Genomic DNA, 12545 nt, shown 5'->3' on the forward strand with positions numbered 1-12545 from the left:
TACGGAGCCTTAGGATTAGTATTAGGATAGAAATTGTCCTACCCCTACCCCCTAAAATGGGATGACAGCATTGCGTGACGAACAAGGAACCGCTGCAAGCGAGGATTCAAACTATGATGATTAAACGTAATATTTTGGTGTAGTGCAAAGCAAGCAACTATCTACAGATGACTTAGCCGTTTTTGACTTATATGCAGTGATGGTCGTATGTGTCGAAAGAGGGTCACAGATTCATGGTATTCGACCATTAAATAAGTTGACAGTTGGCGATGTACATCGGACGTTATGTAAACAAAAGCAAACTTCTGCTTTACGTGCGACGAATGGTGAGAGAAACACGTCAAATCGGCTTTGGACCTGCCTTTTACAGCAAATGAGGTTAGAACATTTCGAAATTATCAGCTCTGTGTCTATTTCAACTTAACATAGGTCAAGTCATGTGGCGCATGCTAAAATATATGTCTAACCCGTAAATTGAAATTTGACGACGGATGGTCAAATATTTGCATTTTTAACGTACTTTGAAAAGCTCTCGCGTCGCTCACAATCATTTGCCCAAAGAAATTTTTACAGGAATCTGTAGACCATCCTTCGGCGATTCAACCACCAGAAGCTTAATCCATTTGAAGGTTTCGCACTTGGTGAAAATTAATTATTTTCACGAAGTACTTTTAACTGAATGAAATACATGTCTTCGAAATGTAATTATTTTGCACCCAAAAAGACAACGCAACATTCCTTTAAATCAACCCAGTACACATTTAAACATTGCACAAAAATATTTGAGTGTTTTTAAGACGGAAGAATGACGTGGTTTTGCATGCGAGGCTCTCAAACTTGTTTAATAAAATGGTGCGTCAAATGGCGATTTTAACGGAGTTTGGTAATTTGCATATTTCTTTGAAATAAAAGGATATTTTGCCAAAAAAACTATCCAGTAGTTTTTGTCATGCCCTAGCCTATCTACCATGAAAATATGAGCGAAATCGAATTTCCGACCGTTGCCGAGTTATTTTCCATTTTTATGGACAGGGACTCTTAAAACACACCGAGAGCCGAGGCTCCTTTGCTTGTAATCAAAATATCAGAGAAGATATTGTTGACCGGCTGGGAAAGCTTCCATCCAAGGAACAACAGCTTTCGAGAACACAACACTTTATTCTCAGCTGACATGCAGCCATGTTCGTTTTACACACAATACGGCCCATGCGGAATACCGCTGACCCCTATGATACGACGACAGAATTATCTCCTATCAACAATATCTCCACAGCGTTGGAGGTTTTCCTTTGCTTTAAAACGAAACGAAACGAAACGAAACGAAACATAGACAGATCCTCCACGAAAACATCCACGCAACGCGCGAGTAATATCCGCGGAAGAACTGTGTACAATGTCTAAAAATAACTTAAGAGGGATTACCTTGGGTATAAGGCCTATGCGTGGGATTCACTCTCTTACCTTGATAATCTCTTGATAGTAATTATTACAATCTAGTGACAGAAGTTTATCTTCTGCTAGTACTGAAGGAAATACGTCGCTTGGGCAAAAACATGTACGTATCGAGTTATCTCAATGAAAATTGCCATGATAAAAATACAATTTACAATTTAACCTCCCTGTGCGAACACCTTCCATAAGCGACCACTTCTCACAAACGCCAAAATTTTGCTTGTCAAATCACTATAGTTGGAACTCCATGAAAGCGACCACCTCTTGTGACTTGACCGTAACCTCTTTTGGGGCTGACGGTTTGAAATTTTCTACTGTTTTTAACCTCTGGTACGACCGACAGTCAGCCGATAGACAGCCAACAGTCGGCCAACAGTTTTTTCGGGACCTGTTTTTCACAATTGGCTGGGTGATTGGGTAACTGTAACAATATTATGTAATACGGCCTGGTCGCCCAGCGCTTTAGTCAGAATCGACCACGAGTTAAATTGTGTTGACCTGTTGAGCCAGGAATTACAGAGCCTTTACAAAGCTGTCGTTCTTGTTATTTAAACCTTAAAGTTCATTACATGGTGTCAGAAGAGTGGTTACCTTGGATTTACACACAAAGATTCGCGTGAACTCGTGAACGCCACGAACTAACAAACCCGAACAAGCTTACCTAGAAAACCAACATGGCCGCCGCTTCATTTGGTTTGCCTCCACCGGAGCCTCTACAACTCCAGCAAGGGAACACAGCCCAGAAGTGGAAGAAATTCAGACAGAAATGGAGCAATTATGAAATAGCAACCGGCGTAGCACAGAAAGATGAACCAACACGTGTCGCGACTCTACTTACCGTAATCGGCGAAGAGGCTGTCGATGTTTACAACACGCTCACGTGGGATGAAGAAGGCGACGAGCTCAAAATTGAAAAAGTCTTGGAGAAGTTCGAGCTGTTTTGCAACCCGAGGAAGAACACTATCTATGAACGCTATGCTTTTTTCTCGAGAAATCAAGACAGTGGTGAGTCCATCGACCACTACGTGACTGTATTGAAGAACTTAGCGGACACTTGTGAATTTGGAGCACTCAAAGAGTCGCTTATCCACGATCGGATCGTTTTTGGAATACGAGACTCCTCAGTAAGAGAACGACTCCTGAGAGATGCAAAGCTAACCTTGGAAAGTGTAACCGAGAAAGTCAGGTCAGCCGAGCTCACTCAAATCCAACTGAAGCAAATGGCAGCAGACAAAACAACCGATGAATCAATTAGTGCCATTAACACTGAGAAACCGCCTGAAAAACAGCCTAGTAAATTACCTGTGATTGATTGCAAATTTTGTGGCAGAAGACATCCAAGAAACAAGAATCTTTGCCCTGCATATGGTTCAAAGTGCCAGAAGTGTGGTCTAGCAAACCATTTTGCAATAAAGTGCAAAAACAAGGGAAACAAGACCACCGAAAACAGGCAAACGACTCCACCTGGTTGAAATAGAAGATGATACTGAAGACGAATTCGCTATCGACATGGTCACTCACAAAATCGGAGCACTGCACACCGAGAGTAATGATAAAGTTGCAAGTCAGTTGTTTGTGACGATGATGGTAAACGACAATGCATATGTCAAATTCCAGCTTGACTGTGGAGCAACCTGTAACCTTCTACCACTGAAGGACTATGCAAAAGTTATGGGAGATCCTGATGACCTCTATATTGAGAAAAGCAAGGCCAAGTTAACCATGTACAACGGAGCCGTTATGTACCCAGTGGGGAAGTGCAAGCTCAAGTGCACGAGAGATGGCTCGTCCCATGTCCTTGAGTTCCAAGTTGTTGACGGAGATGTGAGACCACTTCTGAGTGCAGAAACATGCCAAAGGTTGAATTTCTTAAAAGTGCTGGTGAAAGACTCCTTCCATCATGTGGATACAGTGACTCAAGACAGCCAGTTTACACCATCAACGTTGAAGACAGTCATTGATGATGACCTCTTGACAGAGTATGCAGATGTTTTTGAAGGCCTTGGATGCCTCGCAGACCCTTACCACATAGAGATCGACCCAACAGCACAACCAGTGATACACCCACCCCGCAAGGTACCTGTTACCCTAAGAGAGCCATTAAGACTGGAATTGGAAAGAATGGTAAATGAGAACATCCTGGCCCCAGTGAGCGAAGCAACAGATTGGGTATCAAGTATGGTTACAGTGGTCAAGCCCAACAAGCTCAGAATATATATCGATCCTAAAGATCTAAACAGAGCCATCAAGCGGCCTCACTACCCTCTCCCTACTGTTGAAGAAGTTGCCACCAGTCTAAGCAAAGCAAAGGTGTTCTCTGTACTTGATGCCAAAAGTGGGTTCTGGCAGGTGCCGCTAGATGACGCTTCCAGCAGACTTACGACCTTTAATACCCCATTTGGTCGGTACCGCTGGTTGCGCATGCCCTTTGGCATCTCCTCAGTACCCGAGGAATTCCAGAAAAGGATGAATGATACCTTTGGAGATATTAAAGGTACTGCAGTGATTGCTGATGACCTTTTGGTGTACGGAGAAGGTGACGACATGGAGACTGCCACCTCAGATCATGACAAGAATCTAAGGATCGTCCTTGAAAGAGCCAGAGAGAGAAATCTCACCCTCAACAAAGACAAAGTCCGTTTGAGACTTACTGAAGTACCTTACATCGGCCATTTGCTTACAGCCGATGGACTGAAACCAGACCCAAAGAAAGTAGAGGCAATCCTGATGATGCCAAAGCCCACTGATGTAAAGTCAGTAAAGAGGTTCCTGGGAATGGCAAATTACCTCTCAAAGTTCTTGCCGCATTTGTCCACAGTCACGGAACCACTGAGGCGACTAGAAGACAAACATGTTGAATGGCACTGGAATGAAGTCCACGAAAGAGCCTTCACAGACGTAAAGCAACTCATCACTAATCATCCCGTGCTGCGCTACTATGATGTGTCAAAAGAGGTCACCCTACAGTGCGACGCATCTCAATCAGGTCTTGGGGCCGCTCTGTTGCAGGAGGGCCAGCCAGTAGCTTTCGCATCAAGGGCGCTAAGAACCTCAGAGAGAAATTATGCTCAGATTGAGAAGGAACTTCTCGCGATTGTACACGCGTGCGAGCGGTTTGATCAGTACCTGTTCGGCCGAGAGGTTACCGTCGAGACTGACCACAAGCCCCTGGAGGCTATACTAAAGAAACCACTACTCACAGCCCCAAAGAGACTCCAGCGAATGATGATGTGCTTGCAGAACTACCAGCTTAAAGTTGTCTACAAAAAAGGCCAAGAGATGTACATCGCAGACACCTTGAGCAGGGCATACCTACCCTTACCAAACCATATCTCACAAAATGAACTAGAATTCATTCGATCTGTAGAGGAAGTCGACATGACCAAACATCTTGCTGTGACCAGAGAGCGTCTCGCAGAATTTCAACAGAAAACAAAGGATGATGCAGTCCTGCAGCAGCTGAAGCAGACTATTGAGCTGGGGTGGCCAGAGAGAAGAGAAGCAGTCCCTTCAGAAATCCGTGCATATTACTCTTACCGAGATGAACTGACAGTACAAGATGAAATACTCTTCAGAGGGAACAGAGTCGTAGTGCCAGCAGCTATGAGATCTGAGATGCTAAAGAAAATCCACGCAAGCCACATTGGCATTGAGGGCTGCCTTCGGCGAGCAAGGGAAATCCTGTATTGGCCTGGAATGACTTCAGCCATCAAGGACTGTGTCTCTTCCTGCGGGACATGCAATTCACTTCGCATGGAACAACCCAAAGAGCCCCTCATGCCACAGAAAGTACCCGACAGGCCCTGGTCAAAGGTTGCGGTGGATCTGTTTACACTGGATAAGACAGAGTATGTCATTATAGTGGATGACTACTCCAACTTCTTTGAGTTACGAGCCCTGTCCGATACGAGAGCTTCGTCAGTAATTACAAGTCTGAAGTCGCAGTTTGCCAGGCACGGCATCCCCAACACAGTCAGAAGTGATAATGGTTCTCAATTCTCCTCATCAGATTTCAAAACATTTTCTCAAGAATGGGACTTCGAGCATATCACTTCCTCTCCATACCATGCTCGATCAAACGGCAAAGTCGAGAATGCAGTTAACACGGCCAAACGAATCCTCAAGAAAGCAAAGCTAGACCACAAAGATCCCTACCTGGCTCTTCTCGACTGGAGGAACACTCCAACCGAAGGGCTCGATTCCTCCCCAGTACAGAGACTGATGGGAAGGAGAACCAGGACTCTCCTCCCAACTTCAGCAAGATTATTGAAACCCAAACTTCCAAAGCCTGTCAAGAAACTCATAACAAAGAAAAGGCAGAAACAAGCACATTACTACAACAGAGGGGCCAAACTACTAAAAGAGCTCAAACCTGGAGATATAGTAAGAATGAAGCCAGATCCAAAAGATCGAACAAAGCTGTGGAAGAAAGCAACATGTCTCCAGGAAGTTGCGCCAAGATCCTATGAAGTAGTCGTCGAAGGGAAGAGATACAGGAGAAACAGAAAGGATTTGATAGCGACACAAGAGAGTCCTGCAATCGATAGCCACGTAGAGGAACCAGATGAGCCACTCCCGTCGGACGACCAGTCCCAGAGAGTCATTGACCCAGTTCAGCCAGGCACGCCTTTACCTGCCCACACAACTCCAGAGCGACCAGGGACCCCTCAAAGGCCGCCAGAGATCCCACAGCCATCTGAAAGAAGATCCACCAGAGGACGTTTAATTAGGACCCCAATCCGTTTCAAAGACTACTGCCCACCCTGAGGGGTGCAGTCAAGCAGAACTGTAACTTTGTTGTGTTTTCCATTTGAACTATGTTAGGATGGACTTTGTGCAGGGCATTTAAATCTGCCTTTGTGGACATCTTTCATTCTTTATTTTACAGACTTAATCGTAATATTGTTTTATTTGTTGCCACTTGGAGTTTGTGTCATGTTGTATTTAAGAAAGAGGAGGATGTAACGATATTATGTAATACGGCCTGGTCGCCCAGCGCTTTAGTCAGAATCGACCACGAGTTAAACTGTGTTGACCTGTTGAGCCAGGAATTACAGAGCCTTTACAAAGCTGTCGTCCTTGTTATTTAAACCTTAAAGTTCATTACAGTAACAAGACGCCTTACACACCTGATAAGATCATACGGTTTGTTCTTCCATGAAAATATCCGCTAGCTATTCGCGAGGGACTTCTGATTCATTTCAACGCTGTCAGTATTACAGCTTGGAAAATGCACTGGACGCACCGAAATTTCTTCAAATTAGTAGATGTGCTCTTGTATTATAATACATTTTGGGTTTGAAATTAAACGACTACAGGCTTTGATCCAAAATTTAGATCCCCTGTGGTCTGACCTCTTGTAAGTGACGGCTTGGCATTTGGTGTGGTTGTTTAAGGGAGGTTCGACCGTTTTGATTTCAATTTTTTATCTGTTGAAGTTATATTTACTACTAACTGGGATGTTCCAGTTCTTGGAGAATAGTTGTTACCCAACGTTTGGTGTCAAAATTGTTCTGTGCGTTGCTTCCTTTTATGAAAGCATGTTCCTGGTAAAAGAAGAAATAGAAATGGAGTAAATTAATTTAGTTATAATGGAGGAAGGGCTGGAATAAAATCAGGATTTCTTTCTTAAGTTGGGGTTCAGTGATCTAGTGAATAATGTTACTTCCGGTCCACCACCCTGGAAACTCAGAGATATATGAGATATCTCAATTCCTTCACTAATGTTTCCTTCACAAGGTTCTTAACTTAACTGTCCTTGGGAGGGGTTGTTTCAAGTCTCGACAACAACCTTGCCGCCGATTAATGTCTAGCTTAGTTTCGTTGTATACTCACCAAAAGTAAGGCAAAGTTCGGTCCTCCAAGATAACGCATCTTTAAGCTACAAGTCAAGTTAATAAAAGAACAGTTATTACTGTTATTTTAATTTTTCATTACAAACAAAGTTAAAAACACTCAAACTTCATACTAGCAGATATCCTTGAAACCAGCAACCAGGAAGATCACATGGGACAGGTGTTTACTTATCACAGGGAGGTTTGAAATGTAGTGTTTCTACAAGGTAAGGGTGGCACGAATGGCTGACTGTTTGCATGCTTACAAAATGTCAGTACTTTATAATGTCTGGGAAATTGGCTGCTAGTTTCTAACATTTCTCAGTACTTAAAATTCTCAGTGCAAACATTTGCGTCTTATTTGTAGATATCAAGAGCACAATGGTATAGTACCACAGAGATATGGAATACTAGACTTGAAACATACCATTGAGCAACAAAATCCCTAAATTCATCCGAGTATGGCACATCAGCAGGGAGACTAGGTAAACGATGACCGACTCTAGGGTCCTGGCCTGTTGCGAGTCGTATCTGTTAAAAAGCGGACAACGCAATATTCAATCAAAATATTTCTAATAAGTTTTATTAGTTGTCAGATACCATGAAGATCTGAAGGAAACATACGTAAACATCAAAAGATAAGAGTGCTCTCCTTTAGGCAAGTAGAACTTAGGCAAGTGTGGTACAGTTTTGGCAGGGATGCCCAGCGCAGTGGTGCGAGTGCTTCCCTCCCACCTATGTGACCCGGGTTCCATTCCTGCGCCATACGCGGGTTGCGTTTGCTTTAATGGTTCTCGCGACGGTTTTTCTCCGTGTTCTCCAGTTCAAGTTTCCTTTCTCCACAAAACCAACACTCAAAATTCCAATTTGACCAAGATAGAGGTCACCCGCATGAAAACCAGCTAAGGCGGATGTGGCTTCTTCTCTAAATATCATAATTCATTTTATTTTATTTCTTGAAGTAGAACTGTTTTGGGTAATCAATCTGAACAAAATGGTGTCCAAGACAGAAAACCAGAAATACAGGAAGAGTATTGCAAATAAGAGCGATATTATTCTGCAAGGGCTGGATGTGGTCTAACTCATAGCTGAGATTGTCAGAATTACAACTGTTAAACTGAGAGAAGATGAGTTTTCAAGTTTTAAAGATGAAACTCCAACACCTCCATCCCCACCCTCTTCCATGTTTCAGGTGTTTGTTGGTGTTGGGGGTGGAACGCAGCAGTGCTGGTGACGTAGCAGTAGAGGTGGAGGTGGTAGTTGTAGTGGCAGTGGTTGTACGGGTGGTGGTTATCAGGAAGATAGCAATGCCGACAAAGCAAGTGCAACTTGTGCCCGTTTTGTGAAGCTCGATTTGGTGTAGAAATTTTCGTAGAGCGCTACGACCCTACGCTTTTGTCACCAGTCCCCTTCTATGTGCTGGAAAGATACATTACCTCTTACTTCACAGCTTTTACCGTAGATGTGTATTGTTACTATGGTTACCTGTCTATTTCGTAAAATTTGATTTCAATTTGTAGCATATTCCTCGCATATATATCTCATATATATTAAGGTGTTATTACGGTTTACAGTCTTTTAATCGTCTTCAATTTAAAGTTCTGTATCGAATTTACGCTCTACCATCTACGCTCGACGCTCTATGGTTCTATGTACGGGCTTAGAGGCTTACAGTTATTGTAGCAAATGTTAAAGCGCACGGGTAATGTTTAGTGTTATTACGGTTTACAGTTTTTTAATAATCTTTTTAAAGTACAATTCTGTATTGAGTTAACCCTCTACGCTCTACGCTATATGTTCTACCATCTACATTCTACTCTCTACGTTCCACCAGTTACTCTCTTCAATCTACGCTCTACACTCTGCGATCTACCATCTACCCTTTAAGTCCATCTACGCTCTACGCTCTACGTTCTACCAGCTACTCTCTTCGATCTACGCACTACGCCCTACGATCTACCAGCTACCCTCTAAGCCCATCTACGCTCTATTCTCTATGTTCTACCAGCTACTCTCTTCGATCTACGCACTACACCCTACGATCTACCATCTACCCTCTAAGCCCATCTACGCTCTACTCTCTATGTTCTACCAGCTACTCTCTTCGATCTACGCTCTACGATCTACCCTCTAAGCCCATCTGCTTGGAAGGTTATTGGAATTTTTTATTTTCCTTTTTTTAATTTTTTAGTTTTTTAACGAAGACTAGTGAGCAGCACAAAGGAAGACTTCTTGTAGTTGTAAGCTTTTTCGTTTATTTCGTTCCGTTTCGTTTCGTCTCTGTCTGAGACTTCTTCAGGGAATGATTTAAGCGTGCCTAATTTTAACCTCCCATGGAAGTGAATAACTGCTGAAACATGCTGTAAACGGACGTTACAATAAATGCCTTTATGCACATGTTATTGCGTGTTGTTATATTTCAATGGGCCATACGATTAGCGCTAACTATATGGCCGCCAAAATATAAAAAAAAAGTTAAAAAAAAAATCAAAAATTAAAACATTGCAAAAAGACATTCTTGGCTTGGAAGGGTCCCAAAGAAATCCTATTAGAGTTTCTTAGTTGTCTCTATAGCAAAAACGATCGTATCAAACTTACGTACTATGTTATTGACGAAAGTAGTATTTCGTTTCTCGATTTATTTCTTTACAGAGATGCTAATTTTAGCACTCTGCAGTTTTCTACCTATCATAAGCCACTTAATAAGTATTTTTACATTCCCTTTGAGTCGTTTCATCCCGCGAGCAACAAGGAGGCCTTTATTAGACCCGAGCTTATGTACTATACTAGAAATAACTCCACTTTTTAAACCCTTTAGCGAAACGCGAGAAATTCTGGAAGCGCCTCCTGCTTTGTGGGTTTTTACTTCCTTTATTCAGGGAAGTTAAATACAGTAACAGAACTAAATGGCTTTCGCTAAAACGTAAATCCGCAACGGTAGAATGGTAGTCTTTAAATCTACATTTAACTGTAGTCATGCTAACTGATGTGAAGGACATTTTGTTATAGTGTACTCAAAAAGTGCGAATACTTAGGTCACGTGACTTTGAATGCTTAGTGGATGTTTTGCGACCACGTGGAGATGTTGTTTAATAGTTTTTAGGGTCGTAATTCGTCGTAGAGATTGCTGTTCATTTCAAGTTTGAATAAATGGTTTAACTCAGAACCACTAACATCAAGCTGGTTATCCAGAGACATTTACCAGACTTAGAGTGTATTGTCAGTTATAAATCTACCACTACTTTAGCACATCTATGTAAATAGTATGTTTTTTGGGGGCCATACGATTAGCGCTAATCGTATGGCCCCCAAAATATAACAACACGCAATAACATATGCATTAAGGCGTTTCTTGTAAGGTCTGTTTACAGCATGTTTCAGCAGTTATTCACTTCCTTGGCAAGTTAAACTTAGGCACGCTTATGTGCTATATATGCTGTTCAATGTTGGTAGTAATCATTCCCTGAAGAAGTCTCAGATAGAGACGAAACGCGTCGGAAATAAACGAAAAAGCTTACAACTACAAGAAGTTTTCCCTTGTGCTGCTCACTAGTCTTCGTTAAAAAATTTAAAACAATTAAAATTAAAAAAAAAAGAGTAGAATGTAGATGGTAGAACATATAGCGTAGAGCATAGAGCATAGAGGGTAAACTCAATACAGAATTGTACATTAAAAAGATGATTATTGAAATACTGTAAACCGTAATAACACTTTAATATATATCTGAGCAGAGGCATATCACCTAGTTCTAGGTGATACGCTTCTGATATGAGATAATAAAGAAGGCCAATAAATCACAATTACAAAAATTACAGCATCGCAGATGATCGAGAAACGCGCACTCGCAACCCAATATTTTTTATCACTCTACTGGTTTTTCAGGCCTCTAAGCTTGTGTAGAGAGTAGTCAAAAATTCTTAAATTGATAAACTCGTAAATATGTAGAGCGTAGAGCGTAGATGGTGGAATACGGAGTGTAAGAGCTTTAAGAGCGTAGCGCGTTGACCGTAGATGGAAGAACATATAGCGTAGTGCATAGTCAGGGTAAACTCAATACAGAATTGTACATTGAAAACAATCATTAACACACTATAATCCGTAATAACACTCAACATTTCCTACGCGATACAATATTTGCTACAATAACTATACGCCACTACACCTTTACGGTGTACGCATATCCAAAAGAAACAGAGCTTAAACGTTCAAAATGCTACCGTAGAGTCGTAGAGATCTAAGAAAATTTCTATGCCTAATCAAGCTTCATAAAACGGGCTGGGTATAAGCAAGTGAATTACTGAATTCTTACCATGACCAGCCCTAGCTGCCATATGTTGTAGCCACTTTCTTGCCACGTCGGATTATAGAAAAACCGAACCTAAAAAGGAGAAAATAATTTAACATTAAGCCCTCCTTGAAAATTTTTATTTTCTAAAGTATATTGTCTGACAAATTAATACAGGTCTTGGAGTGTTAAGTTAAAAGCCTGTTCTAAAAGTTGAAAAATTAAACTAGACTTACCTGTAAGTTAAAGTTTGATTGGAATTCTATCGAGTCATCAAACTGCACCAAGGGATCACATGCCCACCCTACGGCATCCATCATACTGGCATTTGGCTATACCTTCCCATTTATCTGTTGTGCTACTGACATTACCGTTCCTACGCAGTCCACTTTACTTAGACTTTACTTTATGGTGACAAGACTTTCACATTTGGCTATAAATACCGGTGATGCGCCTGCATCTAGCTATCTCATATGATCCCTTGGTGTAGTTTGATGACACGATAGAATTCCAATCAAACTTCCACTTGCAGGTAAGTCTTGTTTAATTTTTCAATTCTCATCATCACTGCCCCAGGAATCCCATGGGATTTCAAACCCAAGACTGTCACAGGAGGAATGAACAATGAATGATGTAGTTGCTAGAATCAGTTTATTAACTGAAACATAGCACAACCGAACAGGTGTACATGACATTAAATAACATAACAAGTATCTTCTGTGCAATAAATATCACGAGCAAAGAAGCAGTGATTATGACCGATACAACCTAGTTACGACAATCTGTGTATCAACTGAAACAGAACACACCACATGTAGGTGTACATGACATTAAATGTTACGTAGCATAAATGATAAATAAGAGTTCTCTCTATAAGATATTTCTTTAAGCTTTTAACAGTACAAAAGCCACTTGCCAGCAAGTCCAACCTATGCTATTATCAGATTGAATCCTTGATATTCGAATGTCGAAA

The 12545-nt window shown here is 41.6% G+C and overlaps 1 pseudogene across 1 annotated transcript in view; it reads right to left on the reverse strand.

Annotated features, from left to right (window-relative positions):
• LOC149112445 (uncharacterized) overlaps positions 1-12545 on the reverse strand; it is a 47702-nt pseudogene that overhangs the window by 13234 nt on the left and 21923 nt on the right. Inside the window, exons 9-12 of the transcript XR_016207455.1 lie at positions 11597-11665; positions 7714-7817; positions 7288-7333; positions 6908-6998 (exon numbers count right to left, since the gene is read on the reverse strand). The product of XR_016207455.1 is annotated as an uncharacterized LOC149112445 (transcript). The remainder of the gene's footprint in view (positions 1-6907; positions 6999-7287; positions 7334-7713; positions 7818-11596; positions 11666-12545) is intronic.

The sequence above is a fragment of the Orbicella faveolata genome, unplaced genomic scaffold (genome assembly GCF_042242905.1).
Source record: "Orbicella faveolata isolate gen_17 unplaced genomic scaffold, um_ofav_v1 contig_2, whole genome shotgun sequence".
Classification (NCBI taxonomy): Eukaryota; Metazoa; Cnidaria; class Anthozoa; order Scleractinia; family Merulinidae; genus Orbicella; species Orbicella faveolata.